Source organism: Macrotis lagotis, chromosome 4 (genome assembly GCF_037893015.1).
Source record: "Macrotis lagotis isolate mMagLag1 chromosome 4, bilby.v1.9.chrom.fasta, whole genome shotgun sequence".
Lineage (NCBI taxonomy): Eukaryota > Metazoa > Chordata > Mammalia > Peramelemorphia > Peramelidae > Macrotis > Macrotis lagotis.
Window position 1 is genome coordinate 97181923 of NC_133661.1, and position 13293 is coordinate 97195215.

General features: G+C 37.8%; 1 protein-coding gene across 4 annotated transcripts in view; it reads left to right on the top strand.

Moving 5' to 3' along the window:
• Nucleotides 1-13293, top strand: part of GFRA1 (GDNF family receptor alpha 1) — a 310063-nt gene that overhangs the window by 202171 nt on the left and 94599 nt on the right. The gene's annotated exons all lie outside the window — the stretch shown is intronic.

Sequence of the window (13293 nt, forward strand, 5' to 3'; positions counted from 1 at the left end):
ATGATATTAGGGCCATACTTGAAATAAGGCATAACACAATAAATCAACAACCTTTTATTAATGTGTAGCAAGTGCTGTAGGAGATGCTGAGGTTACTAAGACCAAAAGGAATCAATCTCTGCCCCCAAGAACTTACATTCTCTTAGAAAAGGCAACATATGGATAGCAATTATATGAAGAATAAATACTTAATAATAACAATGGTAACAGCTAGTACTTATGAAGCATTTTAAGGTTTGCAAAGGGCTTTATAGATGTCATCTCATTTGATAAGGTAATGGGAATTGGGATTAGAGGGAGCATGACAAGAAAAACCCTCCTGTAGCAGGTAATTTTTGAAGTGAGCTTTGAAGAAAGTTATCAGAGGCAAAGACTAAGAGAGTGCATTCAAGCCCTGGGGAGGTAGCATGTGCAAAAACAGAGACAGGAGATGAAATATCATGAGTCCAGGAAGTCCGATTTGTCTGGACTCTAAGAAATGTACAAAGGGGATTCAAAAAGCTAGACAGGTGAATGGGAGTCTGGTTCTGGAGGCCTTTAAACATCAGAGTTCAGTGGAAATTCTGGTACCCTAGTTTCATTTGACACTTCTTACAGAAATGGGCTACTTTTTTGAGAATGTTTCTCTTAAATGTGTTGTGAAGTCTCAAGAACTTGAGTTTTTTTTGCAGCCTAGCAGATGGTATCTGAAGTACCCCAGGATACAAGTATATTTTCACACCCCCTAAATACAACTCCGTTCTGTCCTGGACTTTAAGTTTGGTTTTGCTTCACTCATCAGTTTTCCAGCTGTCACCAATATATCTAGCTTACCTGGGCTCCTGGATCCTTTCAGGTCCCCTTTTACTTCTATCTCTGCCCTGGCTCCTTGGTATTAGTATGCCAACGTCTTGGGTTATTACAAGTAATTTACTATGAAGCACTATAGGGGAACATTCAATGAAAGGAGGACATCAGTTATAGGACAAAGTTAATGGTTTTGCAATCTCCAAAGAGTCTTAGTCTTATTCTCCAGCATGAGCTTCAGGACATTTAATCTTCTCTATTTAGTTTTTTGCTGCCTGAGAAGACCTTGCTCTGAGCCTTAATATTAAATCAGTACTAGTTCTATTACTGTGGGATTGGTCAGTCAGGCCTTTTATTTCTAGGCCTCTGGAATCTGCTTCTCCATTTCTCAGTATAGGTTTGGATGTGGAGGTAGGAAAGGACTAAGTTCCAGTTTTCTCTCACCCTCTCTAGTAAATCCATTTCTTATTTTTTTTCACCTGTAATCCACTTTCTGTAGCCTGGGAAGCCTATTCTGCCTGCTACCCCCCACCCTCAAATGACTTCTTCCCCAATTTCTAAAGCTTTCCTCTCACTTCCCATTTGGCTATTTCACTGAAGCAGATTCAATAGGCAAGGTCTTTTAGCTTTTTTAATGTTAATATTGTTTTATTTTTTCCAAGTACATGCAAAGATAGTTTTCAACATTCATCTTCTTGTAAGCATTGTAAGAAACATTGTTCTACCTCTTTCCCCTACCTCACCATGACAGTTTTTAATATGATATAGGTTATACCTGTACGATCATGTTTAACATAGGTTCCATATTGGTCATGTTATGAAAGAAGAATCAGAACTAAAGGGGAAAAAATGAGAAAGAAAAAGAAACATAAAACAAGTTTTAAAAATTAAAAATAGTATACTTTGATCTGCATTCAGACTCCATTGTCTTTTCTTGGAATGTGAATGGCATTTTCCAATCACAGTACTCTTAGAATCATCGATTACTCTTTCTGCTACTTTTATCCTTGATGATCTAGTTCATAATGATCTACCAATGTCATTTGGTTATAAGCTTTTGTGAACTCTGTTCATTCCAGACTCCTATGAACATACAGCTCCTCATTCCATTACTTCATGCTTCCTCATTCTAGGGTAGGAGTTTTTAACCTGGGGTCTACAAACTTGTTATTCTTGTTGTTTTTACAAATAATTTAATAATTGTGTTTCAATAGACTTGATATCCTTTGTAATACTGTTATCATGGTAAGGGGTCCCTTGCCGTCACTAGATTGTCCAGGGAATCCATAACCAAAAAAGGATTAAGACTTAGTTGTAACTTAGTTTTAAATCTGGCAGCTACATGGGCCTGTCATTGGCTTCTTTTTATTGACTAAATTCCATGTACCTGACAACACCTTTTATCCTATGTTAAAAGCACCATTTATTCATTACCCAAGGGTAATGAGTCATTAGCCTGTTATATACATTATTCTGGCAAATAAAGCTTAAAGGCTACATAATATTTTTTTAGGGTTTTTTTGGCAAGGCAATGGGGTTAAATGGGTTTCCCAAGGCCACACAGCTAGGTAATTACTAAGTATCTGAGGCTGGATTTGAACTCAGGTACTCCTGATTCCAGGGCTGGTGCTCTATCCATGGTGCCACCTAGCCTCCCCAAAGCTACATAATATTATAGCAATTATAATAAAATATATTTTATGAACATTCAACATGATCAATATATTTGTGCCTAATAGTCTGACAGGACCATTTCACCTACTGTGAGACTTTCCCTAACACGTGTTTAATCTTCAAAATAGTGGATCCATTTATTTTCCTTTTAGATTGTGTTAGCACCACAGAGTAGAGAGCAGACTGCTTTCTTCCAATTATCAGACCTGATGCTTCACCCATTTAAGAGGTCTCCTTTCCCTCCTCTGCACAACATTCATCACAGTGATACAACTCTTTAAGGTGGTTTGTATGGAAAACTGGGGTAAGGTAGCCTTTGGAGTATTAGCTTAACCAGGAGAATTTATCAGTATCTGGTACTTAAGACCTAACAACCAACATGAAGATCTTAAAGGAATATTTTTTTAATATGATAAGCATTTATATGCTAGACACTGTTCAAAAGACAGGCCCTGCCCTTGAGGAGTTTACAATCAATTGGATTTTTAAGAATAGTAACTTTCTATGGGTGAATTGAGAGGCTGTCAGATGGGGCAAGACAAGAAAAATTCAACTACAAGATTCCACAAATTTATTGGATATTTCTCTGAAGGAAATATCACCTATTTTCCTCATTTCATTTTTAGTTCTGGATTTGATTCTGGAAGTTTTGAAGGGGTAGGGTTGGAATGCCTGGATTTCAGAACAAGAAGAAAACTTAAGGAGATATCTAGACAGTTTGCCATTGTCCAGAGCATTGCTTTGAACACTCCTCAATTACAAGGGCCATGTTGATTTTTCTAGGTTCTTCTTAATGAGGAAGACTTGTTCAGTGAGATGAATTTAGCCCTGGCTGCTAAGTCTGCTAAGTCTGCTAGGCTGGATAAGAATTCAAAAGAGGGGAACGTCACTGGTTTGAATTCTATGTGTGATCTGTTCTATGCGTTGTATTCAACTTGGTCATCTCATGCATGTCCACCCTTGGGCAAAAGAGTGAGTACGTGGACTTCAAGATTACTCTTCCCTCCCCCTCTGCTGGACAGACCCTATTAAGTACATTCCCCACAACTGAAGTCAGTTATATTAATTTGACTATTGAGGACAGATAGCATTTTTTATTAGATGTTAGTTTTTTTCTGAATAGTCTTTACAGTGGCCCTTAAAATGTGAGCAGCATCCAAGGCTGACAGTCACATATAGCCTGGGGATCAGCAATCCAGGGTTTGGACTGCCATTCTTGCTCAGATTTCTGGCACCAAGACAGAAAACTGAGGACAATTGGAAATCTTTCTTGATCCTCAAAGCCCGTTAGCAGCCTACTAAGTTAATTTCTCTTTCTCTCTCTCTCTGATTGATGGCTTTTACACCCTGTCTAAATGATTTCCTGGGAAGGTGAATTAGCACTGCCCCTCTTGGCACTGCCCCCAGTCTGATAGTCTGATAATTTAGCCTCTCCTGTCCTCACCGAAAGGAACTTGGACTACTTATTACTTCTGATTAGCCCCTCTTTGTCAGCTGCCATAAAATGGAACTTAAGCTGCTAGGTTTGTTAATGGTGTTTTCTTTCTCTAGATTTCATTAATTTCTTCCTTAATTTTATGCTTTTTATTCCATCACTTCTTAATCCATCTTGGGGAGACGGCAGCTATTAGGGCTGCCCATAGTAACAGCTGTCACTAGTTGGAGACTAGTATGTTAGCTGGTTTCACATTACATCCACTCTCAGGCTCACATCTCTCAGAGGCTCTGCCAGGATGATGTAAAGCTTTTTTTTTTTTTAAATATCTTGGAGGGGAAGAAATGATGAGGGAAGAAATCACTGCTAAAAACTATATTCTTAGAAAGCTTGGAGTTTCAAATGTTCTATTCCAATACTCCCCACTAGTCACTATCAAAGCTCTTCTCATAGTTCTCCCCGTATCTCATAGTTTTCTCTCTGTTTACATCCAGACTTCTTTCCCCCTGTGTGCTGATAGACTTGCCGCAAAAATTTTATATTTCTGACTTGCATATTCAAACAGCTTTTGGTTTTGAGTTCCAGTACTCTTGGGTTGTGTGCAGACCTAATAAAGAAGTTTTTCTGTTTGGAGTTGTTTGAAGGAAGAGCAAAGTGCATTGACTTAATAGAAGGGCAGGAGATGAATTTAAAAGGTTCTCAGCAGAGTTTCCCTTCTGCCATTCTTTCACTTTTCATGATTCCATCTTCATAGGATGTCAGAATTGGGCTCTAATTAAAGGAAGCTGTTATGCATTTTTCTCCTCATAAAAATTTAAAAATGATATCTCCACCCTGCCTCTTTCGGGCTTTTTTTCCCCACTGTGATACAGCCCATCAGGTATCAAAGCCAAAGGGACCTTAGAGATGTTGTGCATATATTAACCAAATAATAAGCAGTTATTAAGCATCTGTGGGATGAAATATTGTGTACCCCTTTCCTCCCATTTTATAGAGGAGAAAACTGGGGCCCAGAGAGAGGTAAAGTGACTTGCCTAGTCAGTAGTTAAAAGAATAAAAAAAAAAATCCAACAAGAGCTAAACTCTAAGGATTAAAAGAAGAGACATAAAATACTCCCTGCCCTCAAGGAGCTTACAGTCTAATGGAGGAGACAAGAAGCAATTTCATATAAATAAGTAATTTTCAAGATAAAATAATTAAAAGGAGGAGGGTCCTAAAATTAGGGTTAGGAAAGCCGCCTTGCACAAGGATTTTAAATAAAATTAAAAGGAAGTCACTAGGAAGAAATTAAGGAGTGACATCATTCTGAGCCCAAGGGACTTACAGAGAAAATGTCCAGAACTGAGATGTGGAATATCTAGTTTGAGGCATTGCAAAGAGACCAGTGTCCCTGTTAGTCTCAAACCCATAAGAAAAAGAGGCTTTCTTAACTCTCTTAAGACTACTAGCTCTTTTCCTATAAGAGCAGTCTGAAACACTTGGAGAAGCATTTTGATAAATTAAATGTTTTTCTTTTGTAAGAACTGAACATTTTGGAGTTATTAGGAAACCACTTTAGGAGACCTACTAGCAAATTACTCTTTCAGTGACCTAATAGCCTTCAAGTGTTAACACACCTTTAAAAGGTATGCAATTTAATCATAGATTCATTCCATTGTAACCTGTGAACTGTAAGCACTCTGGAATCAAGTGTATTCTCAACCAGCCTATGCAATTTTACTCACTATGACAAATGATGAAAAGAACTATCTGGTAGAAAACAAGATGTGTATCACCAAATCTCTACTTGTCTGAACATGCAGCAAACACAAGAGAAAATAGCTCAGAAGATAATTAATGCTTAAAACTAGATGGGTAGATTAATTTGGCAGTTAATTTTATTTTACACTGATTCATTCATGAATGGAAATCAGCAATTAGACAATGCAAACTTTTGAACCATGGAAGGAAAGGTTCAGGAATATGAGGAAACACAAGTAAAACATTTTCCAGTTCATTTGAGCAGTTTTTATTTCCGAGGATTATAAGGGTATCTTTAGAAATGTAATCAGTGTGCTGAATGGCCTCTTTTAAAGGCCACCTACCTGCAATGCTGACTGTTACTGAGGTTCCCTGTTGCAAACCTGCTTGACTCCCTTGAGTGCTGTGTTCAACAACTCACTGCAGAAGAGAGAGAGAGAGAGAGAGAGAGAGAGGTCAGTGACATCTAAAACTATTTCCTTTTCCCTGTGCTTGCAACAAGTTGTAGGAAGCATCCTTTATATTAGCTGAACGATAGGAAGCATCCTTCATGTTGTGCCGCCATATTGTGGATACTCTTTGATATGTGGCCCCCTGGTACTATCTAACTGGATGTCAGAAACTCGAATTGTCTCAGATTTTGTGGTGGCCTGAACCCGTGAATCAAATATGAACCATTTACTATGTGAAATATCTTGTCATCTTGTATCTGTGTCTTTATCTTTTCTTCTGGCAGAGGAGAGATGGGAAACCATTTGTCTCTGGCTGCTATAAGACCATAACTAAAGAGATAGGGCTGTGACTTGCTATATCATGTTTTCTCAGTGTTCACAGCCTTCCCTCCACTCCAGGAGTACCCAGGGACAGATTCCCTACTTCATCTTTCACACCCATTCTCTCACTTGCCCACAGTCTCACTAAACTCATTTCTCATCACAAGACAAAAGGGATGGGAAAGATTCATCTTATGCTGAATTTGCATATGCTGTGGCTTATTTGATCCATGTAGGCAGATGGTGTTGAAGTGAATTAACCTTTTTACTAAAAAAACAGACCCCACCTTTTTATAAAGAGTATTTTTAAAGCCCTCAAATTGACAATGCTACATTAATTTGAGGGGAGATCACATTAGTTCATAACAGTCAGTAATTAGTTCTTTACTGCCTTTAGTATTAAAGGATTATGAGGGGCAGCTAGGTGGCACAGTGGATAGAGCACTGGCCCTGGAGTCAGGAGTACCTGAGTTCAAATCCTGTCTCAGACACTTAATAATTACCTAGCTGTGTGGCCTTGGGCAAGCCACTTAACCCCATTTGCCTTGCAAAAATCTAAAAAAAAAGAATTATGAAGAAAAGGGGAAAATACAGTTCTTTTTCTTCAAAGTCAATACCTTAGAGATGACCTCTTCATAAAAAATTAGGCAAACCTGTTATGTTTTAAATATAAATCACTTATAAAGATGAGTCATATAATGAGTTGTTATTTATATAGTTATTTCAGGTTTTCAGAGTGCTTTTATTTCAATTTACTCTCTCAAAAGCCCTGATAAAATAGGTGTTATTATTATCTCCATTATGCAGATGAAGAAACTGAGGCAGAGAAGTTGATTTTCCTAGTAGCATACAGCTGGTTTGAGCTCAGGATTTCCTGACTTCAGGTCCAGGTGTTTTAATGATAAATGACCTTGAATGGATTTAACAAATCAAATTCTTTGACTACATTTTATTTGGCCCAAGTCACACAGCTAGCTATACATTGGTAGGAGTTTTTTCAGATTTCCCCGTGGCTATATTCCTGCTGCCTTGTACCCTGGAGATAAAAGTGATCAGCTTAGAGATTGCCAGAAATGCAGGGAGTGGAAATATTCTATCTTCCAACACAGGAAGGCCAAGGTCATTGTATTTCACCATCCCCTTGTCTGTCGTACTCCACTGTGAAGTAATGGAGTTATCTTTTTTTCCCTCTTCCACTCATTTTCCAGATACATGAATGTAGAGACTGAATACTGTCCTCTGTCCCCTATTAAATCAGTGATAAATGCTTGATTATACTTTTTTGATCCATTTTTACATTAATGACCAGTTTTATTGGCACTTAAATGGGTTTTTATTTGTATTTTTGGGAAGAGATGCTGATGTTACATTCTTAAAAATAAGGCAGAAAAAGTGATGATTTTCATCCCTGATACTATTTCTATTGGCTTAGCCAAAGATCAACTTCCTTTTAGTAACTCTGGTTACCTGAGATTTCAGTTGCCATATATGCTTTTCATAGTCAATTAGAATTGTAGATAGATATTACTAGCAATGGGAAGAGGTTTTGGGGTCATATTTGGGGAAGAACAGTCATAAGTAAACCTTGTAAATAAATAGTCATTTCTATCTCAGAATATAGAGTTTTTAAAAGGTTAAAAAAATATTAGTACTAGTATTGAAACTCTAAGGACTTTAAGCTAATGAAAAAGTATTGAATTTGGAGTTGGAAAATCTATATTCTAGTATTGACTTTGCCACTGTCAGATGATGAACTTGGGGAAGTCATTTCAATTCATCTAGCATTTGCTGAGCAGCTATTTGTTCAACAAATATTAAGATTTTATTGGTGCCAAGAACTAGACTAGGTTCTGGAGATACAAAGAAAGAAATGAAGCAGTCTGAGCCCTCAAGGAGTTTTCATTTTCTTTATTTGAGTAAATATAACCAAAAACACTAAGTAAATTTTTGGAAGATGTGTCTGGACAGTGGGGCAAAAAGGGGGAATAATCTCCTGTAGGGAGTAGCACTTCAACCCTTGGAGGAAAGTGCATTTTGGGCATGGGAGACAGCAGGTGATAAAGATACAGGAAGGAGAAGAAATGTATGTATGGGGAACAAGAAGTCATCTGCTTTGGCTTGAATGTAAAATGTGAATGAGGCAGTTGATCATATCTAATTGTCCATACATAATATGTTGGAACCATTTTACAAAAGACCTCCCAAAGAGGCCATAGGGAACTTTTATAGTGAGCAATAGAGTACCATGGGAGAATGAATCTGGAACCTGTGTAGCTCTGGATTGGAGAAGGAAGAATCTAGAGAGGGAGACCAATTAGGAGACAGTTGTACAAGTCAAAGTGATGGTTGTGGTAGAAGAATTAATAACTATGGTACATAAGAGTGAAGAGTTGAGAATGATGGGAAGGAAGGAAAGGAAGGAAGGGAGGGAGGGAGGAGGAAACAAAGTGAAGAAAAGAGACAGGAGGATAAGAAAGGAGAAAGGAGGAAAGGAAGAAGGCAGGGAGGGGAAGGAGAGAAGGAAGGAAAAGGGGAGAAGAAAGGGAGGAAGCTTGAGGCAGTTAGGTAGAACAGTGACTTAAAATATACTTTTTTTAAAGGATTTTATTTATTTTGAGTCTTACAATTTTTCCCCAATCTTACTTCCTTCCCCCACCCCCCCACAGAAGGCAATCTTCCAGTCTTTTGCATTGTTTCCATGGTATACATTGATCCAAATTGAATGTGATAAGAGAGAAATCATCCTTAAGGAGGAAACATGAAATATAAGAGATAGCCAGATCAGACAATAGGATATCAGGGTTTTTTCCCTAAATTAAAGTTAATAGTACTTGGTCTTTGTCCAAGCTCCACAGCTCTTTCTCTGGATACAGATGGTATTCTCCATTGCAGATAGCCCCAAATTGTCCCTGATTGTTGCACTGATAGAATGAGCAATCGCCCCCATGTTGCTGTTAGGGTGTACAGCGTTTTTCTGGTTCTGCTCATCTCATTCAGCATCAGTTCATGCAAATCCCTCCAGACTTCCCTGAATTCCCGTCTCCTGGTTTCTAATAGAACAATAGTATTCCATGACATACACATACCACAGTTTGCTAAGCCATTCCCCAGCTGAAGGACATTTACTTGATTTCCAATTCTCTGCCACCACAAACAGGGCTGCTATGAATATTTTTGTAGAAGTGATGTTTTTACCCCTTTTCATCATCTCTTCAAGGTATAGACCCAGTAGTGGTATTGATGGATCAAAGGGTATGCACATAAAATACACTATTTGATACTTACTGTGTGATTCTAAGCAAGTCCCTTATACTCTGCCTGCCCCAGTTTTCTCAACTGTAAAATGGGGATATTAATACCGCCTACCTCAGGGTTGTTGAGTATCAGATGAGGTGTTTGTAAAGCATTTAGCAATTAGCTTGTATGTAGTATAGTTTAATCAATTTTTTCTTTTCTTCCTTTCTCCTTCCCAATACCTACCATAATAATAATAACTCAACTGAATTAACATATGAGAGAGAGAGAGAGAGAGAGAGAGAGAGAGAGAGAGAGAGATTACAGGAGCTGTGATTTCATTGGAATAGAGAATTCCCAATTGAGAAATCTCAACAGCCATGGATTTGCCTCTTCTATGAAATTTATAGTCCCAGAGGATTTCCTAGAGGAACCAGAAGGGAAGTGACTTATCCAAAGGCACACAGCCATTATGTGGAATGGGCAGGATTCTGTATCTTACTGGCAGAAGACCTGCTCTATCAACTATGGCAGCTCACATATAAATATGCTTTGATGAAATATACTTTGATTATATTTCCTAATTTCAAGTCTAGGACTTTCTCTAGAAAGAAAAAAACTATGTAAGTTGAGTTACTTCTTTAATTATATGAACACAACCAAAATATGCAATGGTTCTGTTCCCTTGAGCTTTTATACCAGTCACAGAAACATGTTTGGCTGTGCTGTTGTTCTAGACAACCAGATAGCGTGGTTTTCCTTGGTTTCCTGAATATAGCTCCTCTTTGTGTCTCAGTAACAAAAGTAGCAATGTTTTATTTGTAAAAATGTGTCTCCAGAAGTAGTAAGTTGGTCTATAGATGAGTACCATTTAGTATTATAAACGTAAAACACCTGGTTTGTTCATCTTTTCTGGTAGACTTCCTTTGTAGCAGCACATAGGAGAGAGATTTCTTCTCTGCAGCACATAGGAGAGAGATTTCAGAGTTCCAGGAATGGCTTGGCTGTATTCCCAGGGGTTGATCCCATAAAGGGAAAAATCCTGTAGGGTTCTTTCAAACTTTGGATTCCTTAACTGTGAAACTAGACTGTGTCCCATCTGCAAACAAATCAACAGTTTATATGTTGTAGGATTGAGAGAAGGTGATTTTTGTTGGTTTCTCTCTTCCTGATTTGTGTTAGCCTTTGACTAAAGTGATCTTCCATTTCCCCAAAGAGGGGAGGAAGGTGCTCTCCATTCTGGAGGGTTTAACCCATCTCTGCAGGATCACAAAAATGATTTTTTGTATGGATTTAGGGACAGCTTGTGTATTTGTTGTATGAAGACCAGCCTTGTTAAATGCAGGTGAATATTAACCATCAGATGTTGACTTTTTTTATTTAAACAAAATATGAGTCACCAAAAGTAGAAAAGTGGACAGAACACTACTATAACTGGAGTGAGGGAAGACTTGAGTCCAAATTCGGTCTGAGATACTTAACAGCTTGTGTGACCCTGGGCAAGTCACTTAATCTCTTCTGCTTATTTTCCTCATCTTCAAAATGGGAATAATAATAATAATAACAATAATAATAATAGTAGCAACTACTTCCCCCAGAGGTATTATGAGCTTAAAACAAGGTAATATTTTTAAAGTACTTTGTAAGCTTTTAAGCATTACCTAAACATTTATACTTGTTTTACTAGCTATTCCAGCTATAAATAAAATCTCTCTGGCACACAAAGCTTAGGGAGGGTGGCAATTACAAAATCATATGTAACTCTAACAAGTCCTCACTTCTGGGGGATATGATACTAAGGAAATCTGATGAACAGTTAGCTAGTGTCGACCAGCAAGTTCATGAAAGGTTGCCTTGGGATGGGGGATAAGCCCCATTAGAAGATAGAGGGATAACCCCCATTAGGAGATGGGGGTTATCCTTACTGGAAAGTCTTAAGGAAAAGCTGATACTTGTCAGATACATTGTAGAGGGGTTATCTTTTGGGGTGTACATGGCCTCAGATCTTTCCCAAGACTAAGTGTCTTATTTTTCACCTGGCCCCAACTCTATTAAAAATATAGCTATATTAACTATATCATAAATACATGCATGTATATGTATGTGTGTATATTTACACTTGTATAACTGTTATTATGATTTTAAGCAACTCCTAAAAACACATTAAAGTGTGCAAGTTACCTTCCTGTGCATTAATGGAAAGAAGACTCAAATCTATGACATAACCAGTTTTTTTAAAAAAATATTGAAGATAGCTACAGTGACAATCAACTTTCAGGAGTTCATGATGATGTACTAAAATAATTTTTTTTCTTTTCCTTTTCCTTTTGCTTTTTTTCTCCCAACCATCAAGCAAGCAATGTCAACTATCATTTATTTATTAAGTACCTTCTATGTGTCTGGCTATATGTCGAAAGATAACCCTTAAAACAATTATTTCTTGGTTGTCAGCAGCCCTACTAAAAGGAATGGCAAATGAAAAATGATATTCTTGATGAGGTGGATAAAATACCGTTAGAGAGTCATCTGTGTGTTGCATAAATCCATATGCTATTTGTGACCACTGATTCCTGCGAGAACTCAGTTCATCACATTCTGTTGCATCCCACAAGGTGTAACTTGACTTACATAACAGATTAACTTAATATATAATTGTTCACCAAATCATGTCTTTCTATTTATTTGACCCCTTCCCTTTGGTGTGGTCATCTTATCAAGAAGTTAAGTAAATACACCTTAAACCCCTGTTTGCTGGTAGAAATTACCAAACAGTTCAAAGTATATTGGAACATTACTTTTATAAAATATATAAAAATATAAATTCTTTAAGGGATTGCCTTTTTCCTTTTTGTTTTATATTCCTGGTACTTATCTATCTTAGGGCATAGAAAACAGTATATACTTAAAGGAGATGCTTCATGTTAGGCTTTTATTTAAAGATACTTCATTTGTCAAGCAAATATTTACTAAGGGATTTAACTTTCTCTTTAGTGTGTAATAAAGAGGAAAGAGCAAGGTAGGAAATGTAGACTAAGGGAGAAATGAAAAGAAGAGTAAAATGTGTGGTCTTTGCCCAGACCCTGAGGCAACCTTTCCTGGACTTGCTGGGCAACACCAGCTGTTCATCAGGTTCCCTTGAAACCATAGTCCCTTAGAGTGAGGACTTGTTAGATCCACATATGGCCTTGTAGCTTGTTGTACTCCCTAGCTTTATGACCCAGAGAGACTTTCTTATTTATTTTTCCACTTGCTGTTTTATCAGTATTGTAATATGTACCATTCATAATTCAGGGAGGAGAAACCTGTCCCTGTATTTAATTATTTCCTATTGACTTCAGGCAATGTTTGTCTCTGGGAAGAGTTGGAAGCCTTGAGCTCTGTGGCATCTGTTGTTGCTACAGTTGACTAGCCCATTGATTACCTTTTTTTTCACCAAGGTGGTTTGTCCAAGAAAATGTTCTCTCCCCCTACTCAGATGCTGAGAGGTCAGAGGAGCCACCTCTCCTGTCATAGAAGCCAGCACAAGGTCTCATTTCACCTGAGCTAATATCAGACCAGTGAAGCATGGAACCTGACTCTAGAAAGGGCAGCCAATGAGTATAGAACATTTAAAGCGCTAATGATTCTTTGTCCACTCCACCAACTCATAG